We start from the raw sequence: 26,798 nt of genomic DNA, 5'->3' as shown, positions 1-26,798 counted from the left end.
AGGTAATAATCATCTCCACAGACCAATGACTTCATCATTTAAAAATATCTTAGCTTTCCATGCAGTAGAATACACGAGACAAAAATAATGAAATAGATCTGTGCTGAAATGGGAAGCTGCCCATGATATAGGAAATTAAAAAGTTCCAGGAAATTAAAAAAAAAAAAAGTGGTTTCATAGGTAGGCCTCCACCAAACAGGATTAGGTATATCTGTATTTCTGATTGCTCCTCAATTATAGTCATTAATAGCTCAAAAATTGTTGCTCTTGTACACAAAGAAGCAAGGCAGCATCCTGGATATGACTTTGAGGGGGATGAGGATATTTTTTTCTGCTGTAATCATGCATAAACAGAGATAAGAAGCCCCACAAAGCAAACAAAATGAGAACTATGATTCCACTAAAAGTAATTTTGCGACAGATTATGAGCCTGGGGCAACCTGGCAAAATTATATGATATTCAGGATTTATGTCAAAATAACCCAGTTTGGGGGAGGGAGTACTACATAAAACAAGATTGACCTTGGCTATGCGTTAATTATCAAATCTGAGTAACCAGTTCAGGGGGGGTTCTCTATACTATTCGACTTTTGTATGTTTTCCATGAGAGAAAGTTGTTCAAAATTAGATTATTGACTGAAATGTTAAAACATCATTTCCCTAACACTACTGTTTTTGATATGGCAGAAGACATGCTTTGTAGTGCTTCTACAGCTGTTTGCTTAGGTGTTTTTAGAGTCATCCAAACGAAGACTTTAAACTATTTCTTGATGGTAACACTGTGTCAGAAAATTCCAGGAAAATGTAAAAACAGGGAGGCCACTTTGCATCCTGTGTGTTGCTGAGAGATGAGTGTAAATCAAAAGAGTTTAAATTCAGTAAGGAAATTTACTACCTAAAACAATGCTATGACACAGGAGGATCAGTCAGTAGAGCAAACACACACTCCTTCCTCTTTTGTAAATTTGAACCTCCATAAATTGAATTTCCTTAATGAAGAGTACACCTATACAACTAAGAACAGAATTAAAACAAACTCAGGGGCTTCCCTGGTGGCGCAGTGGTTAAGAATCCGCCTGCCAATGCAGGGGACATGGGTTCGAGCCCTGGTCCAGGAAGATCCCACATGCTGCAGAGCAACTAAGCCCGTGTGCCACAACTACTGAGCCTGCGCTCTAGGGCCCGCGAGCCACAACTACTGAACCCTCGTGCCACAACTACTGAAGCCCGTGCTCCGCAACGAGAAGCCACCGCAATGAGAAGCCTTCACACCTCAACAAAGAGTAGCCCCCGCTAGCCGCAACTAGAGAAAGCCTGCACGCAGCAACGAAGACCCAACACAGCAAAAAACAAATTAAATAAATAAATTTTAAAAAATAAAATTAAAAACAAAAAAACTCAGTATCTTTAAATAATGTTTTAAAAATCCCACCTGTCACCAGGATGACTGAAACTACCCCCTCTACAATCCCACTGTATTTTTAGTTTTTACTTCAAGCTGCAATGTAATCTACTGAATACATTTGGTAAGCACACTGATTCCTGAAAGTCCAAAATCAACCAAAAATCTGGTCTAACTCTTTTTCCACCACCCTCTAAACAATTAAAGCTACAAGCAGGAAGAATGACCTTAAAAACGTCCCCACAGCAAGAGAACAGAGGCAGAACAGACTGAAGCACACATCTTCGCCCGAACAGAAGAAAACTTCCACATAAGCAATACTGCGACACGGAGGTGGGGCAAGGGCTTAAAAGGAAAGTCGGCCAACGGGGACGGAGGGAATAAAAGCAAAGCTGCCGTGAGAAAAAGTCAAAAGTTAGAAATGCAGCGGCAAAAAAAAGACAACTTTTCCAGCTCCGTACACCCTCCCTCCAGAGCCTGACACACAGCAAGTGCTCCAGAAAGGTTTGCTAAACTCAAGGAAACTTTCCCAGAAATGGAAAGACAACAAGAAGCGGATGATGGCAGGAAAATGGACAGGTTGCTCATACGGAGGGAGCTGGTGAAAATCCTGCAGTTGACTCAGCGGAGGACGTGGAAATAGCAACACTATCTTTTACAGAATGCCTACTTACAGAGTGTCCCAATTAAACGTACGCCCCTTTCAGCTGTTAACAACCCAAAACAATGCCCCGGCGCTGGCGGTGGGCAAAACGCTGAACGCTTCGGCCCCTAAAGAAACCCAAACGGCTAGGTAGGTCAACTTTGGTCCACTCTACCCATTAAGTTATACCTTAATATCATGCTAATAAATTATGCAGACGGTTTATTGGGACACGCTGTGCGTCTGGCACTCTGATAAGCGCTTTATACGCCCCATTTCACTGAACCTTAACAGCCTTCAGAGGCAGGGACGGCATTAGCCCCTTTTTCTAACCAAAACACAAAGACTTCAAGTGACTTGCCTAAAGAGACTGCGCTGGGATTTGCACCCGCGCTGGACACCTGGGCCGTGTGCGTAACTATAACGCTACAGGCCCGGCTGGGGAGATTTAAGTGCTCCGGCCCGCAGGGACTTGAAGCGGGGATCCCCCGCCCCGCCCCCGCCCCGGGAATAACTTCGGCATCGCAGCGCAATCAGAGGAATGAGGAAAGGCGGCGTGGCACCTGTTTCTGGGCCCAGCAAGGGGTGGAGGAGCTAGGGACGCCCAAGGTCCAGGCCGCGGGGCGCCCCGAGGCGGGGGGCGCGGGAGAACCCGCCTCCTCCGGGAAGGCCCCGCGGGCGGGAGAGAAGCCCGGGGAAAAAGGCCGAGCGCGCGGGCCCGCCGAGGCCTAAACCCCGCCCGCCACCCACCTCCCAGCGGCCACGGCGCCCGCGCGGGCCCCGCCAGGCCTGGCCCTGCCGCCTCACCTGGCTGCTGCCCCGAACTCGTCTCCCGGCCGGCAGTCCTGGGCGGCGGCGGAGGTGACGGCGAGGAGGGGAAGGAGGAAGGAAGAGGAGGAAGGGACGGCGGGAGGGAAGAGGCGGAGTGGCCGCGGAGGAGGCGGGCGCCGCCGGGCCGGGGGTTAGAGGGAGGGGGAGCCGAGCCAGACGCGGCCGCTACCGGCACAAACACTGAACAGCCGCTCGGGCGCCCGCAGCCCGGCAGGAAGTGACGGGGGAGGGGCCTGCGCCCGCCCCCGGCCCCCGCCCGCCTCCATGCCCAGCCCCACCCGCGGCCCGGACCACAAGTCCCGGCGGGCCCTGCGGCGACGCCTGCGCTCGCAAAGGCACGCCGGGAGCCGGGCTAACCCTCGTTGGTCCCGCCTGAGCCTCCTAGGCCAGCCTTTTGGGCCCCGAGGCCTGCTGGGAGTTGTAGTTCTACTGGGAGTTGCAGTTCTACTGGGAGTTGCAGGCTGCCCGCTAGACGCGGACGCTGGGGCTTCCTTCTTTTCTTCTTCCGCTTCGTTCTTCCCTTTTTCCCTTTCCCTATTCCTCTTCTCCGGCCTTTGTTACTCCTTTCTCTCCTTCCCTCAATTGCTCCTTTCGTAAGTGTTTATTAAACGCCCACTACTTGCAAAGCACTGCTCGCAGAGCTGAGAACATAGTGGTGATCAAACAGACAAAAATCCCTGCCCTCATGGAACTTAGGTTCTAGTGAGGGTGAAACAATAAAATCAGTAACTTTTATAGTGAGTTAAAAGGCAAGAAGTGCCAGATTGCTATTTCTTTCACCCAGTTCTAGATAAACTAAGTAGTTTTTTGTAGCCCTCTTATATGACAGGTTGAGGTTTGGGCGTGGGGAATGTTGACCCTCTAGAATCACACTCAGCAAAGAATTATACACGCGTTGTGGTAGGTTCAGGGAACAGTGAGTGAAGGGACTGCAGATGTCCAGGCAAGCTCTCTCTTGCTCACTCTAGGACTGCTTCCCCACTATTTAAAAATAGTTTCTCTATCTCTCAATATCTCTCAATTTAACTCCTGCTCAATCTTCCTTGCCAAGGCTATATAGTTTAATTTGCATAAGTTCATGATATGAAATGTGTGGCTGACGGGGCCACTCCAAACAGTGCTTTGGGACCTTGCCCCAGCCTTGGAGGACTCCCTTCTCTGGACCAGGCAGGCCTCCTTACTTCGCTCCTTATAAAATACATTGAGACTGAATTTCAGGACACCAAAAACAGTCAAAGGAATTTCACTGTCCATTGAGTGCCAGTCTAAGACAGTACTAAGCAACATTCAGATATTGTCCAGCCCTCTGCTAAAGGTGAATTTTCTTCTTTCTATCTTCCAAGCAATCTGGATCCCATAGGTCGCTTGGGTGAAGGAGCAGACACAGAGGGGTTTCCCTAAACCCAAAGCTGAGGTCCCTGCACAATCAGACAATCTCTTCAAAGGTTTAAAGGTAGAAGGGGGTGTTCTGACCCATTTTACTATCACCCTTGGGCACCCAAGTGATGGGCCTATGACTTCTAGTCTCAACTTTCTTCCCTCCTTCCATATATTGAGGGGAGATCTCTCTTTTCCTTCTCTAAGCCAGTCTTTGGATTTTATCCTGTGACTTGGGCCTCAACACAGCTGGGCCTTAGTTTTCCTCTTAAACGGGAAAAACAATTTCCTGTTTTATCCAGGGGTCATGAGAATTAGTAGAGTTCGATGACACCCTGTCTCAACTTCCCCATCTAAAGAGTGATAGGACGCTCCTTAGTGAAGTCCTCAGTGTGCTGCTCTGAGCAACCAAGGCTACTACATGCTCTTGGTTTTTTTGTTTTTTGTTTTTGGCTGCTCCTCGCAGCACGCAGGATCATAGTTCACCGACCAGGGATTGAACCTGTGCCCCCTGCAGTGGAAGCATGGAGTCCTCACCACTGGACCTCCAGGGAATTCCCTACCTGCTCTTGTTAGTGACTGATCACCCGTCATCCTAGGGAATCACTTGTTCTCAGAGCACTGCCTTCCCCTCCCTCTCCCATTCCCTGGTAACCGCTGATCTTTGAACTGTGTCCTGCAGTTTTGCCTTTCCCAGAATGTCATATAGTTGGAATCATGCAGATTGGCTTGTTTCACTTAGTAATATGCATTGCATGTATGTGGCCTTCATGTCTTTTCTTTTCTCTTCTTTTACTTTTTTTTTTGGCCGCAACGCACAGTTTGTGGGATCTCAGTTCATCAACCAGGGATTGAACCCAGGCCATGGCAGTGAGAGCGCCGAGTCCTAACCACTGGACTGCCAGGGAACTCCTGCCTCCATGCCTTCTCATGGCTTCATAGCTCATTTCTTTTTCTGTTTTTTTAACAGACACATTAACTAACAAGAAGCATAATCTTTAGATAAAAATCAACTTCTCACAGGGTTTTTATGAGCTTTGCATGTTCCATTCCTTATTACAAACACATATATAATTTATCTTCTGGCAAGGAACACACAGGATTTAGTGTAACTTAATGGTCACAATATCTTACTTCCATCTGCTTCCTAAAGAAAAATAAATAATTCCTAAAAAATAATTATTATTTTATTATTAAGCAAGAGTCAAGAAGCATTCTGGCCCTTGGAATAGATTTTGACTGACAGTCTCTCGGTACAAATAGAGAAAAACAAATCCAAGTGACCCGCTCCTGAACCACAGCCAGCCCACGGCTAACCTATGCCTCAGTTAAATACAATTTCTTGGTTACACAAAGTAAGAGTTCAGCGTTCTCAGAAAACAAGGAGTATTAAATCTTCAGGCGGTGGTTGTTTTTCTTTTCTCTCCTTTTCTTTCTTCTGGGTTTTTACTTTTAATTAGTTGCTATCACTTTAACATACACATAATAATCTGGGTTTGTGTCATCTCCTTAAAAATGAGGCAGGGACTTCCCTGGTGATGCAGTGGTTAAGAATCCGCCTGCTAATGCAGGAGACACAGGTTCCAGCCCTGGTCCGGGAAGATCCCACATGCCGTCGAGCAACTAAGCACGTGAGCCACAACTACTGAGCCCGCATGCCACAACTACTGAAGCTCACGTGCCTAGAGCCCGTGCTCCACAACAAGAGAAGCCACTGCAATGAGAAGCCCTTGCGCCACAACTAGAGAAAGCCCGCATGCAGCAACGAAGACCCAACGCAGCCAAAAAAAATAAAATAAAATAAAATTTTAAAAAAGGAGGCAGATTAGGCTGCACAGAGCCTGCTGAGTGGCAGCTGTGCCCTAAAGATGGGTACTTATATTTTACCACAGTCCCCACCCTGCCCGCATCTCTCATTTATGTTACTTTCCTGTACCTGTTGATATTTGAGTTTGCAATGCCTGGCTTACTGTGTAACTGCATGGACTGAATGCTGGTCTATGGAGCTGAAGACCTGTCAGAAAGACAGTGAAAGAATCTCCAAATACAACTGTGATAAGTATAGGAAGTAAAGGTACCTGATGTTATGAAACCCTGGTTTCAGGGTTTAAGGATGGAGCATCCAGAAGCACTGTAGCTTTAGCAAAGGTCTGAAGAGACACGTTGGTGGTAACTAGGCAAAAGCAGTGCAAGTGTTCCAAGTAGGAGGGAAAGCATGTGCAAAACCCTGTGGTAGGACACGTGGCCCAGGTCCCAGTTACTATACTACAAAACAAGCTGCTCCAAAATTTAGTACTTTGGAAGAACAGCAATTATTGTATTATCTCTAGTAGATCTGTGGGTCTGGAATTTGGAAAGAGCTTGGCTAGGTTTTTGTAACTTGGGGGTCTCTACTGTGGAGTGGACCACTGGGGGACAGAGTGCCTGGGTGCTAGCTGGGCCTCTCTCTCTTCCGGAAGCCTTAGGGCCTATCCATGTGGTCTCTGAATGGGCTACTTTGAGCTTCCTCACAGTATGGCAGCCTCAGGGCTGTCAAATTGTTTACATGGCAGCTGAAGGCTTCAAGAGTGTGTGTCCCATACAGCAAGGCAGAGGTGCACTACCTCATGTGACCTAGCCTTGGACGTAACATAGAGCCACATCATAACAGACATACAGAACAATGGAAAGAAATAAACCTACATATTTACAATCAATGATCTTTGACAAAAGTGCCAGAGGCATATGCAATGAGAAAAGGATCCTCTCTTCAGTAAATTAGTGGGAAACTGAATATTCACAAGCATAAGGAAGAAATTAGACTTGTATCTCACACTACCACTGTAGTTAATTGGCTACAAGCAAAACACAAAGCCAGTCCAGATCAGGGTAGGAGAATTAGACTCTGCCTCCTGATGGGGAATTGGAAATGGAGTTTAGAGGAAATTCAGGACTGGAGACACAATGTATGCGTGAGTAGCATTTGGGAGGTAATTGAAGCCTTGTGTGTGGATGTTAATGGATGTTAACACCTGACCATTATCTCTGCTCCAATCTCATAGCCCCTTAGCAGAACTTTGCACCCTTATAATTATTCAATTATTTGCTGAGTTTGCTCTGTTTGGCTAGAACTATGTGATCAACTTTCATGAGGGCAGGGACTCAGGCTGTCTTGGTCACCATGGTGTCCCTGACCCTCAATGCATGTCTGGTACACATAAATTTCCATCAGCTGCTGAAGAACGACAGCCTCTTTCTCTGTTGGAGTCTCTAAAAAACAAGGAACACCTGTAGGATTGATTGGCCTATGTCAAGGTCACCTATAGTATGTGTTGCAAGGGGAAACAGGTTGAGAACTACTTGCTAGTCTAGGTAATTCTCGGAATTATTTAAGATAGTGTTATCTCCTAGGGCTATTTCAGAAATCTTAGGGATACAACAGAAGATATAATGGAAGCCTCCATTTCCAAAGAAATCTTTTAAAATTCCTAGGAATAAACTTTACAATAAAGATTCACAATCTATGTGAAGAAAAAATTTGATTCCGCAGAAGGACACAGAAAAACTGGAACAAACAGAAATATAAGCTATGTTCTTGGCTAGAAAGACGCCATATCACTAAGATATCAGACAGTTGATGAGATTTAATCTAGACATTTAATGACAGCCCAAGAAAAACACAAATAGGATTTTGTTTTGGAACTAGATGAGCCATGTCTAAAATTCTTCTGGAAAAATTAACAAGAAAACATTTCTGAAAACGCCTGACCATGTAGTGAACATATTATAAAGCCTTATAATTACGACTATTAGGTACTAGTACCTAATTAGTTCCACAAATCAGTGGAAGAGAAGAAAAATTCCCAGATAGACTCAAATACATGTAGACATTTAATATTCAACAAAGGTGGTATTTCAAATTGGCTAAGATAAGATGGATTTCATTCAGTAAGAGGCTTGGGACAACTATGCAGCCTCTGCAAGTGAAAAACAGAGTTACATCCATACTTTATATCTTATACCTGGAAAAATGCCAAAAGGATCAAAGATTTAAATGGAAAGAAGGAAACCATAAGAGTACCAGGAAAATCCCTGGGAGAATTCTTTTACAACCCTGAAGTGGAGAATATCCTTTTTTTTTTTTTTGAGAATACCCTTTTAACTATAACACAAAATTCAGGAGGCTTAGGGGAAAAGATCAATGAAAATACAAAAAATAATCATGTGAAGTAAAAAGATAAATGACAAACTGGAAAAAGAATTGCACCTCAATTATGGAAAAGGCAAATTTCATAACACATTAAAAGGACCTAAGAAATGGGGGGAGGGGAATTAGATGAAGATAGTCAATATGTATAAACTTCCAGTTAATTATAAGGAACTACTAGGGATGTAATATACAACATGATAAAGATGATTAATGCTGCTGCACTTTATAAATAAAAGTTGTTAAGGGCTTCCCTGGAGGCGCAATGGTTAAGAACCTGCCTGCCAACGCAGGGGACATGGGTTCAAGCCCTGGTCCGGGAAGATCCCACATGCCTTGGAGCAACTATGCCCGTGTGCCACAACTACTGAGCCTGCGCTCTAGAGCCCGCGTGTCACAACTACTGAAGTCCGCGCGCTTAGAGTCCGTGCTCCACAAGAGAAGCCACTGCAATGAGAAGCCCTCGCGCCGCAACTAGAGAAAGCCCGCACGCAGCAACAGAGCTCCAACACAGCCAAAAATAAATAAATAAATGTATTTAAAAAAAAGAAGAAGATCAAATTAAACCCAAAGCAAGCAGAAGGAAAGAAATGATAAAGGTAAAAGCAGATATCAATAAAATTGATAAATCTTTAGCCATACTGCTCAAGAAAAAACAGCCAGAAGTTTTGTGGTAGGTGCAGAACACATATATGTTTATTAATGAAGAGACCACCTCTGGATTCCAGAGGTCTGGAATGAGACATTAAAAAAGTGATAACAGGGGACTTCCCTGGTGGTCCAGTGGTTAAGACTCCATGCTTCCAATGCAAGGGGGCATGGGTTCGATCCCTGCTAAGATCCCTGGGAGCTAATATCCCTGGGAGCTAAGATCCCACATGCCGTGTGGTGTGACCAAAAACAAAAAGTGATAACAGTATTTACCTCTGGAGACAAGGACTGAGTAGCTAGGGATGAGGTGGAAAAAATACTGAAAATACCTTTTAGTATTCTTTTGAATGTGCATATATAATCACCTATTAAAAGTAAATAAAATGCTTTTTTTTTTAAAGAAAACATCTTCATTTGGGGGCTGGTAATTCTAAAAAGCATATTCATTCATTGATTTAACATTTAGTATTTCTTATTTCCATGCTTTTTTTTTTTTTTTTTGCGGTACGCGGGCCTCTCACTGTTGTGGCCTCTCCCGTTGCGGAGCACAGGCTCCGGACGCGCAGGCCCAGCGGCCATGGCTCACGAGCCCAGCCGCTCCACGGCATGTGGGATCTTCCCGGACCGGGGCACGAACCCGCGTCCCCTGAATCGGCAGGCGGACTCTCAACCACTGCGCCACCAGGGAAGCCCTCCATGCATTTTTATACTTACACTGCAAATGAAGGCTTCTTAAAACAATATTGTTTTGTATATTTTAAAACTTTATATAAATGGCATACTAATATTTGAATTCTTCTATGACTTGCTTTTTTCCCTCAACGTTACATTTTTGGGTGGTTCCTCTATATGTGCATGTGTAGCTCTAGCTTGTTCATTTTCATTGCTATAGAGTATGCCATCAAATGAGTATACCATCTTGTACTTACCCAGGCTTCTATTGATGGACATTTAGGTTAGTGCCATTTCTTGTTATTATAAATAATACTACGGTCAACATTTTTGCGTATCTCCTCACGCACTTGGTAGATTTTACATTTCCAGTATTTGTAATTGGCTGTTTCACAAAACATCCAATGGGGTATCCTTATCTAAGGGCTATCTTACCTGTTGATTTTTACAGATCTATGAACTGTAAATATAGCATAACTTTATTCCAATGCACATAGACTTTGAGAAAAGTGGAGAATTAGGATCACTCATTGATTTATTTATTCAATAGATTCTTACATACTTACTGAGCATTAACTATGTGCCAGACACCGAGAATACTAAAATGAACAAGAAGGGGATTTCCCTGGCGGTCCAGTGGTTAAGACTCCGCGCTTCCACTGCAAGGGGCACCGGTTCGATCTCTGGTCGGGGAACTAAGATCCCGCATGCTCCGCGGCGCAGCCAAAAAGTTTTAAAAAATAACGAACAAATAAATAAATAAATATATAAAACGAACAAGACAGGCCCCTGTCCTCGTGGAGGTTACATGAAGAACATATCTCTGTTTTTCTCTCTTGGTCTTTTTCTCTCACCCATTGTCCTAAAAAATCCTGATAGGGTTTCATCATTGGGATGTTAAGGGCTCCAGGATAAGTGAGGTGAGAATTAGTGATCATGGGTTAGTTATAGATCGACAAGGTAGCCCCTTTTGGCTTAGCTGACCTGGTTATTTCTCACATTTAATACTAAGTAACCCAGTGGGAAAAACAAATCCCTCACGATATAATTTTTAAATATTGATCTCGTAGGAGAATCCACTGCTTATCTCAAGGTTATCTGGAAATAGGAGGGTGTATTTTCATATTATACTAGAAGCAGAAAGCTAAAGGGAGTCATTTTCCCTGTAACATTAGAAAGATTTTGGTCACGCAAAATAACTTTTGGCTTCATGCAAATCATTTGTCGTTAAGAGAGTAAGTGCTAGGGAGATCAGCTCGGTGCTTTGTGTCCACCTAGAGGGGTGGGATAGGGAGGGTGGGAGGCAGACACAAGAGGGAGGAGATATGGGGATATATGTATAGCTGATTCACTTTGTTATACAGCAGAAACTAACACACCATTGTAAAGCAATTATACTCCAATAAAGATGTTAAAAAACAGAAGAGTACAAGTGCTCTTGTTATATTGAAATATTACCTAGTCTCTAGATAATTTCTATGTTTTATTACAGTTTTTTAAATTAAATTGCTTAATCACAGTAATGTGTTCATAGTTTAAAGAGTCAAATAGCTTTAAGAAGCTTATCATGAAACAACATCCCCACCCACTCACTTTGAACACTTGCAGCTCTCTGGTATCTCCCTTCATGTTTCTAAACGACATGCCTGAACAGATAATCCTTGATTCTCCCATTTAGACTTCTTCTGTTGCTTGCTTACTATGGTATATGAGAATTTTGTTCTCTTAGTCCTGTTCCCACTCCCTCCAGCACACACATTTCCCCTTCTCCTATCCTTCCAATATGTTTGTACCACAATTCTTGATTCAATCAACATTTACATTATTAAGATTGTACAAGTAGTATTCACCACTGAGTATGTAGAGTAGTATGGTTAAATTTCATTTCTTACATAAATTTCCTTGCCTGAAGTTATTAATTGCCTTGATTTTTCATTTTCTTGTGTAACAGGATGTAATAGAGAACTATTTCCATCTCAGTTTCAAGCGATGCTTCCCCATTCCAAAGTAAGTCCACCCAGGTGGGACTTGTAAAAGCGGTGATTAAAAACTGGTTCTAGCAGCTTTATTTATAATTGCCAAAGCATGTAAGCAATCAAGATGTCCTCCAGCAGGTGAATGGATTAATTGTGGTACATTCAGACAATAGAATATTATTCCACACTAATAAGAAATGAGCTATCAGTCCATGAAAAGACATGAAGGAAACTTAAATGCATATTACTAAGTGAAAAAAGCCAATCTTAAAAGGCTACATACTGTGTGATTCCAACTCTATGACATTCTGGAAAAGGCAAAACTATGGAGATGGTTAGAAGAGGATCAATGGTTGCCAGGGGTTTGCGGGAGAGGGAGGGATGAATAGACAGAGCACACAGGATTTTTAAGGCAGTGAAACTATTCTACGTGACACTATAATGGTGGATACATGCCATTATATATTTTTCCAAACCTACAGAATATAAAACACCCAGAGTGAACCCTAGTAAACTATGGACTTTGGGTGTTAATAACGTGTCTGTGTAGGTTCATGACTGTAACAAATGTACCACTCTGGCGGGGGATGCTGACACTGGAGGAGGCTGTGCATCTGTGGGGTCAGAGGATGCACAGAAAATCTCTGTACCTTCTGCTCAATTCTGCTGTGAACCTAAAACTGCTCTAAAAAATGAAGTAAATTAAATCTACTAAAATAAAAACACAAAAACTGATTTTGTTATCTTTGGTCCCTTACCCATTCAAGAGCATAAAAGGGCTAAGTTTGAAACTTCCAGGGACTATAAAGAAAATGTTTGGAGAGAGAGCTGCTGATGAGATGACAGTAAGTTTGCCCAATTTATGGGAAGGGGAAGAGAACGATGCTTTTTCTTCGAGCCTAAAGAAAGACACTTCCATCAGACCTCTTGAAGAGCTTGAAGTGTCTCTGGAAGCTCAGGTGACACAGTAAGTGGTGTGTGACTCACACCTGAGAGGTATAAATGAAAGGCACTGTGGCTGGTTAGCTGCTTTGATAGCGGCAGAGGGAAGGGGTGGTGGTGTTCAAGGGTGCAGGACAGTGTCCTGAGGACCAGATTGGGCTGTGCTGGGGAAACACCAGCTTGCATCTTGTCTAAGAGGTTTCCCCCATGGTGTGAGGTGACCCCGTCAAAAGAGACTGCATGCCTGGGGGCTAAAGGTGGAATTGTAAGCAGTCATCAAATCAAGGGATCTTCAGGTTGACAGAGGCCTGACCCATCCAGAGGAGTGCAGAGTGGGGGCTGAGAGGTGGAGGAGTATCTCTGAGCATCACAGATGCCAAAAGTACCCTGAGAGAGGTAGAGTCCATTGGAAACACCCGCCATGGTCAGAGAGTGCCCACCCCACCTCCACAGAGGCTGACTCCTGAGTGGAGGAGGGTGGTGCAAGGCCTGGGTGGGGAAACAGAGAAGCCCCCCAGGCCTCTTCTCACCTCAGGTGACCAGTCCAAAGTGGCAGAAGGAGAGATGGTTTAACTTTAAATAAATTTGGAATTTTTGACTCATTAGAGTGAAATCAAATGAAATTGTTAATATTCAACCATCTATGCTCACAAAAATGGCAATTTCATGTGATTCTGCTTAATGCGTAAGAGTGGACATTTTAATTACTGAACTGAGACTGTCTGGGGGTTTTAAGTGATGGAGAGAGTTTTATTACCTGAGAGTGAGATTTGCCCTAGACTTCATCCAAGAGTATGAGGGAAGAACTGGCTTCCCAGAGACAATTTGACATGCAAAGAATAAACTTTACATCCAAGAATAAACTTCTTTTCTGCCTACACCCCATAGGCCCCATCTGTTCAACAAATTGGCTACACTTCATTTTCTATGTGTTTATCACCAGTCGACCCACAAAGTCTCTGACAGGAATAGAAATCTCTCAATAAATTCAAACACATCAGAAATAGGTAACCTATTTCTTTCCTTCCTTCCTTTCATCCTTCCTTCCTTCTTTCTTCTCTTTCTCTCTTTCTTTCTTTCTTCATTTTTTGTCTTGGAGACATTACCCCATACCTCTCTGTTCTCCTGCTCTGATTCGGACTGATTCCTCTCTAGACCTGCTGGAAGCTGCAGCGCTAGCCCTTCCTTTTGCCTTTTTCCTGGGCTGGAACTCCTGTTTCCTGGATTCCACAAGTTCTTTTTTAATGGCTTTCTCCCTCATGCTCCATTCTCTTTCTGAGAAAGAGAAAATTTTGAGAGATTACATATTTGGAAATATCATCATTCTATCCTCTCATTTCATGGGTAATTTGGCTGGGTATAGAATTCTAGGTTAGAGATCATTGTCCTTCAGAACACAGAGGTTTTCTATCTCATACTGGCAGAGGGAATGGGGGGTTGGAAATCTGTTCCTTAGAACTTTACACTTAGATGGGAAACCAAATTTTCTCTTATTTCTTCCCTGTATTTCTCTCTCTGTCTCTCTTTCTTTTCCTCCCCCTCCTCTCTCCCTCCTTCTCTTTCTTCTTCTTGATGGTGGTGGGGAAAAATTCTACATCACTGGGTTTTCAAACTCTAGAGCTGTCAAAAAGCACACAACTGTTTTCCTAACATAGACTTGTATTTATTTTTACTTATTTATTTATTTTTATTTGGCTGTGCAGGCTCTTAGTTGCAGCACACGGGATCTTCGTTGTGGCACGTGGGATCTTTGTTGCAGCATGCATGATCTTTAGTTGTGGCATGTGGGATCTAGTTCTCTGACCAGGGATCGAACCCAGGCCTCCTGCATTGGGAGTGCTGCGTCTTAGCCACTGGACCACAAGCGAAGTCCATAGACTTGTATTTATATAGCAGAAAATAAATTTGGTACTTACACTTTGCGCTGTGTTTGAATTACTGCTGTAGTGAGAACATACAAACCATCATGTACTGCTTTTTTCAGTTAAAAATTTTGCTTGGGCTTCCCTGGTGGCACAGTGGTTGAGAGTCTGCCTGCCGATGCAGGGGACACGGGTTTGTGCCCCGGTCCGGGAAGATCCCACAGGCCGCGGAGCAGCTGGGCCCGTGAGCCATGGCCGCTGAGCCTGCGCGTCCGGAGCCTGTGCTCCGCCACGGGAGAGGCCACAACAGTGAGAGGCCCGCGTACCGCAAAAATAAATAAATAAATAAATAAAAATTTGCTTCTACCTTGATAAGTGACTTTTCTATCATTCCTAATACTACAACTCTTCCCCTTAATTTTTTTTAAATTGAGGTGAAGTTCATATAACGTACAATTAACCATCTTATAGCGAACAATTCAGTGGCATTTAGTACATTCACAACGTTGAGCAACCGCCATCTCTAACTAGTTCCAAAACATTTTCACCACTCCTAAAGGAAACCTTGTACCCATTAAGCAGCTACTCCCCATTCTCCCCTCCCCCAAATCTCTGGCAACCCCCAATCTGCATTCTGTTTCTATGGATTTACCTAGTCTGGATATTTCATATAAATGGAATCATAAAATGTGTGACCTTTAATGCCTGACATCTTCCACTTAGCGTAAAGTTTTGAAGGCTCATCTACCTTATAGCATGTATAGGTAGACCTTCATTCCTTTTTACAGCCAAATTTCCGTTGTACGGATATAACACAATTTGTTTATTCAGTCATCTGTTTGTGGATGTTTGGGTTGTTTTCACCTTTGGCTACTGTGAATAATTCTGTTATGAATATTTGTGTACAAGGATTTTTTTTGAGTACCTGTTTTCAGTTCTTTTGGGTATATACGTGGGAGTGGAATTGCTAAGTCACACGGTAATTCTATGTTTAGTTTTCAAGGAACTGCCAAGCTGTTTTCCACAGCAGCTGAACCACTTTTACATTCCCACCTGCAATGTACAAGTGTTGTAATTTCTCTACATCTTCGCCAATGATTGTTATTTTCCTTTTTTTAAATTATGGCCATCCTAGTGGGTGTGAAGTGGCATCTCACCATGGTTTTGATTTGCATTTCCCTAATGTCTAATGATGTTGAGCATCTTTTCATGGGCTTCTTGGCCATTTGTATATCGTCTTTGGAGAAAAGTCTATTCAAGTTCTTTCCCCATTTTTTAAGTGGGTCATTTGTCTTTTTGTTTTGAAGAGTTCTTTATATGTTCTAGATATTTCTCTTAATTTCTAAAGCTACCTGAATTTTCACTGTTGTAATATCTGTTAATATTTGAGTGTTCCACACAATGTGGAAGAGACCATTGCCTAATGATATCCATTTTCTCACTTTTTTGCAATAGAACCCTAACTTTATTTTTGAAAGAACTATGTGCCCAGGAAAAAAAAAATGCTATATTTTCTGGCCCCTCTGCTTCGAGGCTTAGCCACACTGTTAAGTTGAATATATCTATTAGACATCCAAGTGGAGATATTGGATAGATAGCGGAAAATTCAAGAATGGAGTCCAGGAGAGATGTAATTCAGCTATAGCCCAGTTGTCCCTTCCCCACTGCCTTTATCCATCACATTTTGGTACTTGGCTCATATAACTCCCCTCCACTCACCACCCTAGTGACCTCGACATTCACACACACATATGATCAAAGACCCTGGTCACTGAGTTATAGGACCTTCTCATTTCCAGCGACCTCCTCCCTCCCTCCTCAGTCACTCATCCTATGGCCATACACTGGGTCTTGACATAAAAAATAAACATATCCAAAACATCATTCTACATTCTGGCCACATCCCTTCCAGCTTTCATATTCAATGGCCACTAAGACTGTTTTTCTAGCTCATTAGGACTCTAGTCTATTTACCTATCTAGCTTCTCCCCTTCCAACAGTTTTCTTCATTCTTCGTGCCCTTCCGTATTTAGCAAGATTTCATGGTCCATCATTTCAAGAACACTCTTTCCAACACCCTAAACTCTCGTGACCATTTGTATTTTGCTGTACTTGCCTGTCAAAACCCATCTATCTGCTTTGCCAATGTCTATACTGAAAAACTCATTCATCTTCCCCAAACAAAACAAAACCCTATCTACATTTGAACCAATCTTTTTCCAGTTGCCATAGGAGTGGTTGGTGTCTCTCCTATCCAAACCAACCCTTATCTCCTCCTCTCCTTCATATAAACCTCACACTATCAATGATTCATTTTCTCTTCTGGATATCTAAGCATTAGCTCTCAACTAGATTCTTCCAATCTTTATTTAAGCATTCTCAAGTCTCTCTTATTTAAAGGACAAAAACATAACAAACAAACAAAAAATGCCTTAGTCCCATTTGCTCTCCAGCTCTATCCCATTTTCTTCTTTCCCTTCACAGCCAAACTTCTTGAAAGCTTTGCTAATACTTTATTAAAAGAGGTCACTAAGTCCAATGGACTTTTCAGATCTGTTGCTCGGTCTTTCACAGGCATTGGACGTGGTCCATCACTCCCTTCTAGAAATAATCTTCTCCCTGGGCTTCTGGACCTGACTCTCTTCTAGTTTTCATCCTATTTCTCTGATCACTCCTATTCTTTTCTTTTTTAAAAAATATTTATTTATTTGGCTGCGTCGGGTCTTAGTTACGGCACACAGGATCTTTGTTGCAGCATGCGGGATACTCGTTGCAGCGTGAGGGACCCTTTGTTGTGGTGTGCGGGCTTGCTTGCCCCGCAGCATGTGGGATCTTAGTTCCCTGACCAGAGATCGAACCTGCATCCCCTGCATTGGAAATGCAGAGTCTTAACCACTGGACTGCTAGGGAAGTCCCTTTTCTGTCTTTTTAAGGTCTCAAAATGAGATAGATGAAAGTGTTTTGCAAACCTGAACACTGTAATTAGCAGAAATCGTTAATAGATTTTTGTTACTCATATAAAGAGAGGAATGCATATGGAGCAAAGTTGGAAGGTGGACTGGAAAATGAAAGTGATGGTTTTGTTGAAATGGTAGATTACAGGTGTCATCTTCTCTCTTTCTCTAATTTCCTTTATACTGTAACAGTGTTTTACACTGTACGATATATATTTTACAGTGTACGATATATATTTTACAGTGTACGATATATATTTTATTTGGGTAAAATTAACACGCATTAATAGTATTTTAACAACATATATAAATCAAGCATATTTTTTAGAAAATAATCAATTCATAGTACGTTCTAAGAATGTAGATGTTAGCAATAGCATGGTAAAGTTGGTGGAAATGAGAACGAGGCTCTTCCTCAAGGAAAAAGTTTATTTACTCACAGGTCCGCCAGAGAAGGGATCACTCTATACCATGCAGGACCACAGGGGAAGCACCCGGGGTTGGTCAGGTGGCAGAAGACAGGAGAGAGGGGAAAGCCTGGGCCAGAGCCTTTATTGGAATAGGGCTAAACCGTTTAGGTTTGGTTAGTTTGAATAATCCCAGTGGGCTCTGGGCTATAGGGGTGGTCTCTAGTTGCCTGGTACCTAGCCTTGGGATGATGTAGGGCAAGGGAAATATTGGCTTGATGAGTGAGTTAGATAAGGAGGTGATTAGAGCTATAGACTTGAGATTGGTTGGTTTGTATCTGAAAGACAGTGCTCTGAGCTGAGTCCTCTGCTATCGCTAAGGATTGAGTAGCCCTGGGAGGAGCAGCCTCTTCCCTACCAGCAAGCTTTTTAAGATGTCAAAACATCAGAAAATTTAAAACATGATTAATACTACACCTTCCAGGGAACTGCATTACTCTTTCAGATGCTGACCTGATACATCAGATATGAGAAGGAAGGATAATGCTTAGATAGATAGACAATGCATGAAGCAAGCATGTTACTCACAGCTGCAGCTGTTGCAGGCCTAGGTCAAAGACCATGGACAGTATTACTTACATTAAATGTCCTCCATACTTAAAAGAATAACATTACCCAAGGCAAACAAAGTGTACCAGTGAAGCAAAAGCTTTTGGAGGGTGTGGGCAGGAACTGAGCCGCTGAAAGGGTGGAGCTGGCTTGACAAGTTTTTGTGTATAAGCCCTAGGAGAATGCAAGAGGAAGTAACTGCTTGTGGGGTGGGAGAAGGAACATCCTTCAGTTTTCATCAACGTTTACGAGAAAAGAGGGAGAATCACGGCTCACTTAATGTTGTGATAAGGGGTTGCTGGCAAGTTCAGGTTTTTGTTTCCTGTGGACTTGGGTTCAAATCCTGCACTGGCCACTCAATGGCTTCTTTGGACAAGTCAGTTAATGATCACAAATAACACTTATGGAGCACTGACTATGTGTCAGGCACTCTTTTAAGTGCTTTACATGTATTAATTAATTTAACCCCCACAACAATCTCATGAGGTAGGTACTATAATTTCCTCCATTTTAGAGATGCAGAAACTGAGGCACAGAGTAAAGTCATTTGCCCAAGATCAACACACTTTCATTAAGTGGAGGAAACAGTTAAAACAGAGCCTGCCATATACCCCATATTCTTCCAGTAAATTCTTTTTCCTGCTTGAGTTAGTCAAGCAGAAAAAAGAATTCAGAAACCTGAACTCTAAGTGACACAATAAATTACAGGGTTTTTCATGCATGTTGTCACACGTGTATAAAGAATTTTGTGCCACATAAATGGTAGATATTATTTATATTCAATGAGATATAAGAGATTGTAAGGTGCAGAAAAGATTAACGTTAAAGTAAGTTAACTGAGGGGACTTCCCCGGAGGTCCAGTGGTTAAGACTCCGCACTTCCAATGCAGGGGGTACGGGTTTGATCCCTGGTCCCTGGTCCCTGGGTTAATTGAGAAAGTATGAAACCTCACTGGAAATTGGTGTATTTTTTTTTAATTTATTTTTATTTTTGGCTGCATTGGGTCTTCATTGTGGTGCACGGGCTTCTCATTGCAGTGGCTTCTCCTGTGGCAGAGCACGAGCTCTAGGTGCGCAGGCTTCAGTAGTTTTGGCACGAGGGCTCAGTAGTTGTGGCTCGCTGACTCTAGAGCACAGTAGTTACGGCACACAGGCTCAGTTGCTCCGTGGCATGTGGGATCTTCCCAGACCAGTGTTCGAACCCGCATCCCCTGCATTGGCAGGTGGATTCTTAACCACTGCACCACCAGGGGAGTCCTGGTGTATTCGTTTTTAAAAACAACCTCGGATCTACAAGCAAAAAAAGTTGTGAATATGGTTCGGATCTTTTTTTTTTTGTCCTGAACCATTTGAGAGTAAATGCTGACTTGATACCTCGTCATCCCCAAACACTTCAGTGCGTATTTCCTACAACAAGGACTTTCTTCTATGTGATACACACATCCAAATAAAATAATTATGATACAGGGCTATCATCTAACCCTCACACACCTTTCAGGTTTGCCAATTCACCCAACAATGTAACTTCCAGCAAAAAGATCTTTGCATTCAGATTGTTCTATTTCTTTCAGTCTGGAACAGTTCTTCAGTCTTTCCTCAACTTTCTCGTCCTTGACACTTTTGAAGATTTCAGGGCAACTATTTGGGGCACGTTCCTCCATCTGGGTTTAACTGAGGTTTCCTCATGATTCGATTCAGGTTTTTGGCAGGAAAATCAAACACTGCTAATGGTGTTTTCTCATTGCATCTTACCAGGTGACATGTGACTGCGATTTGTCCCCTTGCTGATCATGTTCACTCTGATCACTTGATTAAGGTGGCATCTGCTGGGCTTCACATCTGTATAGTTACTCTTTTTTTCTTCTTATTAAGTATTTTGTGGAGAGGCACTTTGAAATTAGGTAAATATGTTATTCCTTATCAGAAAATTTTTTTTTCCATTGAGGTATAGTTGATGTACAATATTATAGGTTTCAGGTGTGAAACATAGTGATTCACAATTTTTAAAGATTATACTCCATTTATAGTTAGTATAAAATATTTGCTATAGTCCCTGTGCTGTACAATATATCCTTATAACTTATTTTATGAACAGTAGTTTGTACAGACTTCAATTTCTTTATTTTTCTCTTTTATTCAATGGGTTTAATCTGTTACTTTTTTTTTTTGGCCTCGCCATGCAGTGTGCAGGGTCTTAGCTCCCCAACCAGGGATCGAACTTGTGCCCCCAGCAGTGGAAGTGCCGAGTCCTAACCACTGGACTGCCAGGGAAGTCCCTGTTACTTTTTTTAAATTGAGATGTAATCCACATACCATAAAACTCACCTTTTTAAAAAACAGTTCACACTTTTAAAGTGTACAATTCAGGAGTTTTTAGTATACTCATAGCTTTCTAATTCCAGACATTTTCATCACCCCAAAACAAACACTGTACTCATTAGCAGTCACTCTCTGTTCATCCCTCTTCCCAGCCACTGGCAAACACTAATCTACCTTCTGTCTCTATGCATTTGCCTATTCTGGACCTTTCATACAAACAGAATCATAAAATATTTGGTGGCTCCTTTCACTTAGCATAATGTTTTCCAGGTTCATCCATGTTGTAGCATGCATCAGTACTTCACTCCTTCTTGTTGATGACTAGTATTCCATTGTATGGATATATTTACCACATTTTGCTTATTTATTCATCAGGTGATGGACATTTGGGTTGTGTCCATTTGGGGCTATTATGAATTAAGGCTTCTATGAACATCCATTTACAGGTTTTTGTGTGGATAGATGTTTTTAATTCTCTTGGGTATGTAGCTAGAAGTGGAATTGTTGGACCATGTGATAACTCTGTGTTTAACTTTGTGAGGAATTGCCAAACTGTTTTCCAAAGGGGCTGCACCATTTTATACTCCCACCAAATATGTATGAAGGTTTCAGTTTCTCCACACTCTTGCCAACAGTTCTTATTGTCAGTTTCTCTTTTTATTACAGCCATCTTAGTGGATGCAAAGTGACAGTGCCTGTGGTTTTCATTTACATTTCCCTAATGATTAGTGACGTTGAGCATCTCTTTGCCCTCATCATCTCCAACAGGCTCTTTCTGACCTTTCAAGTCTCAGAGTAAAGGTCCTCTTCTCACAGAGGCCTTCCCTACGTCTTTTATGTAACATTCACTGCAGCTGCCGTTATTTTTTTTTAAGATTTTTTTTTGATGTGGACCATTTTTAAAGTCTTTATTGAATTTGTTACAATATTGCTTCTGTTTTATGTTTTGGTATTTTGATTGCAAGGCATTTGGGATCTCAGCTCCCCAAACAGGGATCAAACCCGCACCCTCTGCATTGGAAGAAGTCTTAACCACTGGACCGCCAGGGAAGTCCCGCAGCTGCCATTATTAACATCATTCTGTAAATGTCTCTAGTTCTCCTTGTCAGCACTTTAGGTAAGACTGTACTTTCCTGTCCCCTTGATGTTGAGTGTGGCTCTATGTCTTGATTTGACCAGTAAAATGTGAACAGAAGTGATTTATATTGTTTCTGGACAAAAGTCTAAGAGGCAGTTCAATCGTTGTCATATATCCTTCTCACTGCTGCGGTAATCGTCACATCCCATGTTGAGATAAAGCCTTTGTAAGCCTGGGCCCACGGGTGATTACAGTGAGCAGACTTCCCAACCTGATGATCCCAATGTTGTTCTGATGAGTCTGGCAGCTATTTAAGAATTTAAACATAGAGTTAACATATACCCAACAATTCCGCTCCTAGTACCCAAGAGAACTGAACACGTATGTCCACATAAAAACTCATACATGTTCACAGCAGCATTATTCATGACAGCCAAAAAATAGAAACAACTCAAATGCCCATCAACTGATAAGTGAAATCTGGCATATCCATACAATGGAATATTATTCAGCCATGTATAAAAGAATGAAGTACCGATACATGCTACAACATGGATGAACCTGGAAAACATGCTAAGTGAAGGAAGCCAGTCAATATATTACACAATTACACGATTGCCCAGAAGAGGCAAATCCATAGGGACAAAAAGTAGATTAGTGATTGCCTAGGGCTGGGGTGTTTGTGGGAGGATTTCTTAGAAATCGACATTTGGTGCCTCTTTCTCCACTTTCAGTTCTCAGCTTTGGGACAGTCCCTCTTATCAACCTGCCTTTTCTTCATCTCATTTATTCAGTTTGTACTGATTCTACAACCTACCAAGGGTGTGACCTTGGGCAAATTCCTTTATCTCTCTGTGCCTCAGTTTCTTCACCTGTAAAATGAGCATATGATAGCACCATTAGGAAGGTTACACTTCGAACTCACGAGAATGGCTGGCTCTGGCGAGAGGAGAGAGAAGGAATGAGAAGGCAATATCCCCAGTGTGTAAAACAGAGGCTGAAACAAAGCAGGAGCTCAATAAGTAGTTGTGGAATTAATGAAAACGTTTGGTACCACTGTTCAGTAGTAGAATATTGCTCAACACTAATTATTGAGAATATCCACCTTGACTCTCTGAGAACGAAATCAGTTGGAAACTCTGCGTTGAATTGGAGGGGGAAAACTTGATTTTCCTAAATACAGCTTGAGTTCTGGGGCTGGGTACCTTCCCTGGTGGCACAGTGGTTAAGAATTCACCTGCCAATGCAGGGGACATGGGTTCGATCCCTGGTCTGGGAAGATTCCACATGCCCCAGAGCAACTAAGCCCGGGCGCCACAACTACTGAAGCCCGCGAGCCTAGAGCCTGTGCTCTGTAACAAGAGAAGCCACTGCAATGAGAAGCACGCACACCGAAACGAAGAGTAGCCCCCGCCTGCCGCAACTAGAGAAAGCCCGCGCGCAGCAACAAAGACCCAACGCAGCCAAAAATAAATAAAAATAAAGTTCTGGGGCTGATGTTAGACCCCCAAGGAGAAAAATAAGCAATCTCTTTTCCTTTTTTCCAGTCTGTTCTTCTTAGACTTTAGTTTGGAGAGGAGATAATAAATTAAGTGGGAATGGTGAGGAGGAAGGGTGGAAGTGAGAGTCCAGATGGATTTTACAAGGAAGTGCAGCAAATCTCCAAAGCTCCCAACATCTTTGACCTCCAAAGATTTCAGAGGACTTGCTCATTCTTGGGCAAGGTTGTTAAGATTTCCACATCTACCCAGATCTTATCAATCGCAAATCATTTCAGGGAATTAAGATGTGAAGGCAGCCTGGATCTGGCTAATAAATAGTTAATGAAGCTTAAGCCGGTGGGGCACCACGTGCAGGGAAATGCATAGCACTCCTGGAACACAGCCTGGTGGTTCCAGAATCAAGGCAAGTAGACACACGTCAATACAAAACATTCCTCGTGCCAATGACAAGTCCTAACAGATCATCCAGGCATTCTGGGGAGGAAGAGGTCTTATTTGTAGGTGGAGAGAGCCAAGTAGGGCTGCTAAAAGAAGCAGCATTTCCAGGGAAGTTTTATTTCCTTGGGAACACTGCACAAGAGAGCAGATGTGTTTCTTTAAAAATTGCCTTAGCTCTTGGTATCACTTTGAAACCATGCAACTCAGGCTGGGACTTGAACCCACGTGCAGGGATTTGAACCCGGCCAAAACCCTGATTGGGACTTGAACCCACGGTCTTTTTTTTTTTTTTTAATTAATTAATTTTTGGGGCTGCATTGGGTCTTTGTTGCTGCACGCGGGCTTTCTCTAGTTGCGGCAAGCGGGAGCTACTCTTTGTTGCGGTGCACAGGCTTCTCGTTGCGGTGGCTTCTCTTGTTGTTGAGCACAGGCTCTAGGTGCACGGGCTTCAGTAGTTGTAGCATGTGGGCTTAGCAGTTGTGGCTCGCAGCCTCTAGAGTGCAGGCTCAGTAGTTGTGGCGTACGGGCTTAGTCGCTCCGCGGCATGTGGGATCTTCCCGGACCAGGGTTGAACCCGTGTCCCCTGCATTGGCAGGCGGATTCCCAACCACTGCGCCACCAGGGAAGCCCGAACCCACGGTCTTTTTTGTTTGTTTTTGTGTGTGTGTGTGTGGTATGCGGGCCTCTCACTGTTGTGGCCTCTCCCGCTGCGGAGCACAGGCTCCGGACACGCAGGCTCAGCGGCCATGGCTCACGGGCCCAGACGCTCCGCGGCACGTGGGATCTTCCCGGACCGGGGCACGAACCCGTGTCCCCTGCATCGGCAGGCAGACTCTCAACCATTGCGCAACCAGGGAAGCCCCCCACGGTCTTTTAATTGAAGTCACACAACTAGTCTCAGGACTTAATGAAGCTCAGGGTCTTGATGTCACAACGCAGAGAAAATTCAGTGAGAGACAAAGTGACAGGCAAAAAGTGCATTTATTTAGAGAGAAACATACTCCATAGAGTACGGGCCATCTCAGAAGGCGAGAGGCCCGGAAATATGGCGTGTTTAGTTTTTATAGGCTGGGTAATTTCATAGACTAATGAGTGGGAGGATTAGTCCAACTATTTTTGGGTGGCAGGGTAGTGGGGATTTCCGGGAATTCAGCCACCACCCAATTTTTGGCCTTTTATGGTTAGCCCTGAACTGTCATGGCACTGGTGGGTGTGTCATTTAGCGAATGTATTACAATGAGCATATAATGAGGCTCAAGGTCTACTGGAAGTCAAATCTTCCACCATCTTGGGTGTAGTTAGTTCTAACCAGTTTTTGTCATGTCCTATGGCTATGTCATTCTTTTAAAGGTTGTGCCCTGGCCTCTTCCCTCCTGTTTCATTTTTACCATTTCTTTTACTCATATTGTATTTCCCCCTCAAACTGAAAAGAGTGACAATGCTTCCCCCTCCCCTCTGATTACAAATATATGGTCAGTTTTTAAAAAATCAAGTATTATGGAAAACTATAAAGAAGTAACTAAAAATCACCCATAATTTTACCCCCTTTCCAGAGATAAATTTTGGTGTATGTACCTCTTGACTGTAACAGATTTCCTGTTGCCTCCAGTAGCTGTTATCCATTTCTTCCATTGAATTTTAGTTGGGCATATGGCTGCTCAGGATAAAACCTATATTTCCCAGTTTCTTTGCAGGTAGGTATGCCCACAGACTAAGTTCTGGTCAATGGGATGGAAGCAGAAGTCCTAGAAGTGTGATTAAGGGTAGGATATGTGTTTTTCTTTCCCTGCCCCTTCCTTCCTGCTTGCTGGAATGAGGCCTGATGGCTGGAGGTTTAGCAGCTATTTTGGACAGTGTGGTGGAAGCCACGTGATGATGATATGGAACAAAAGGGTGGAAGGAGCCTGGGTTCCTGATGACTTTGTGAAACCACCCTACTTGCCCTTTTATTCAAAAGAGAACTCAGTGTTGAATTTATTTGATTCAGTCTCCATTCACCAAGTTTGTCGGTAAATCCAATGTCAGCTCTTTTGGGGGGCTCTTTCCCATCACTTGGAATCATGCAAAACCAACCAACCAACCAACCAACCCACCAGCCCAGGTTCCCATAATACAAGAAAAGTGGGGAAGGCCCAATTTAGTTTTCTGCTCATGATCACTGCTGATTTGCTCAGAGACCAAGTCCAGACCAAGTCCCAAAAAAGTTAGATGGCTCTGCTCTCAACATCCACTTCCTCTGTGCAAAGCCTGGCCATGCAGAGACCCCAATCAAGGAACTTGCTGCTTTGCAGGGCACTGGGAGCATGAGAGATGTAGGTCTTGAATACTCAGAAATTCACCACTCTCTGTCCTTCCAGCCTTCCTGTAGTGAATGTCTGTTATTCTTTACGGCTGCTCAACATCCTTGGATTCCTTCCCCTCCCAATGTTCGGGAGTATCCCACCTCATCAATTCATGCCTATCTAAGATGGAGACTAGATCATCACTTTTTCAAGATCCCTGCATCTGGAGTACAGGCTTGTGACCTAAGCTCCGCCAATCAGAGGATCAGTGCCCGTCTTCCATGGGAAGCAGACAGCCAGTCAGAATCCACTGTAGCCAGCATGGCAGAAGAGACTCTCAACTTCGGAGGCAGCAGGGATCTCTGGTTCTTTAGTCAGAGGACAAATCATGATGTCTGGAAACAGCAGTGGCTTCAGTGGTATCTCAGTCAAAGGAGATTTACAAAGTAATTTGGCCATTGTTTCTGGATGTAGCCTTCAGGTCTGAAGATTTTCTTTTCCTTTCTTTTTCTTCCCTCCCTCCCTCCCTTCCTTCCTTCTTTTTCTTTCTTTTTCTTTCCTTCCTTCCTTCTTTCCCTCCTTCCTTTCTTCCCTTCCTTCCTTCCTATCTATCAATCCACCCATCCACCTAGAGATACCTATATGGCTATAGAGATACAGAAAGAGA

General features: G+C 43.2%; 1 protein-coding gene across 5 annotated transcripts in view; it reads right to left on the bottom strand.

Moving 5' to 3' along the window:
- The window catches only part of STAU1 (staufen double-stranded RNA binding protein 1), a 90,611-nt gene that overhangs the window by 58,536 nt on the left and 5,277 nt on the right, over positions 1–26,798 (bottom strand). The window contains exon 1 of one of the 5 annotated variants that reach the window (XM_060033446.2): positions 2,853–3,067. The exons of 1 other annotated variant lie outside the window; for it this stretch is intronic. The gene's annotated coding sequence lies outside the window, so the exon portion shown is untranslated. Of the gene's footprint in view, positions 1–2,852; positions 3,068–26,798 lie in introns of those variants that run through there. 3 more of the 5 variants (XM_060033447.2, XM_060033441.2, XM_060033442.2) reach the window with 3 other exon arrangements.

This window comes from Delphinus delphis, chromosome 15 (assembly GCF_949987515.2).
Source record: "Delphinus delphis chromosome 15, mDelDel1.2, whole genome shotgun sequence".
In the NCBI taxonomy this organism is placed as follows: domain Eukaryota; kingdom Metazoa; phylum Chordata; class Mammalia; order Artiodactyla; family Delphinidae; genus Delphinus; species Delphinus delphis.
Note: the sequence above shows the minus strand (reverse complement) of the source record. Positions and strands in the feature narration are given on the sequence as shown.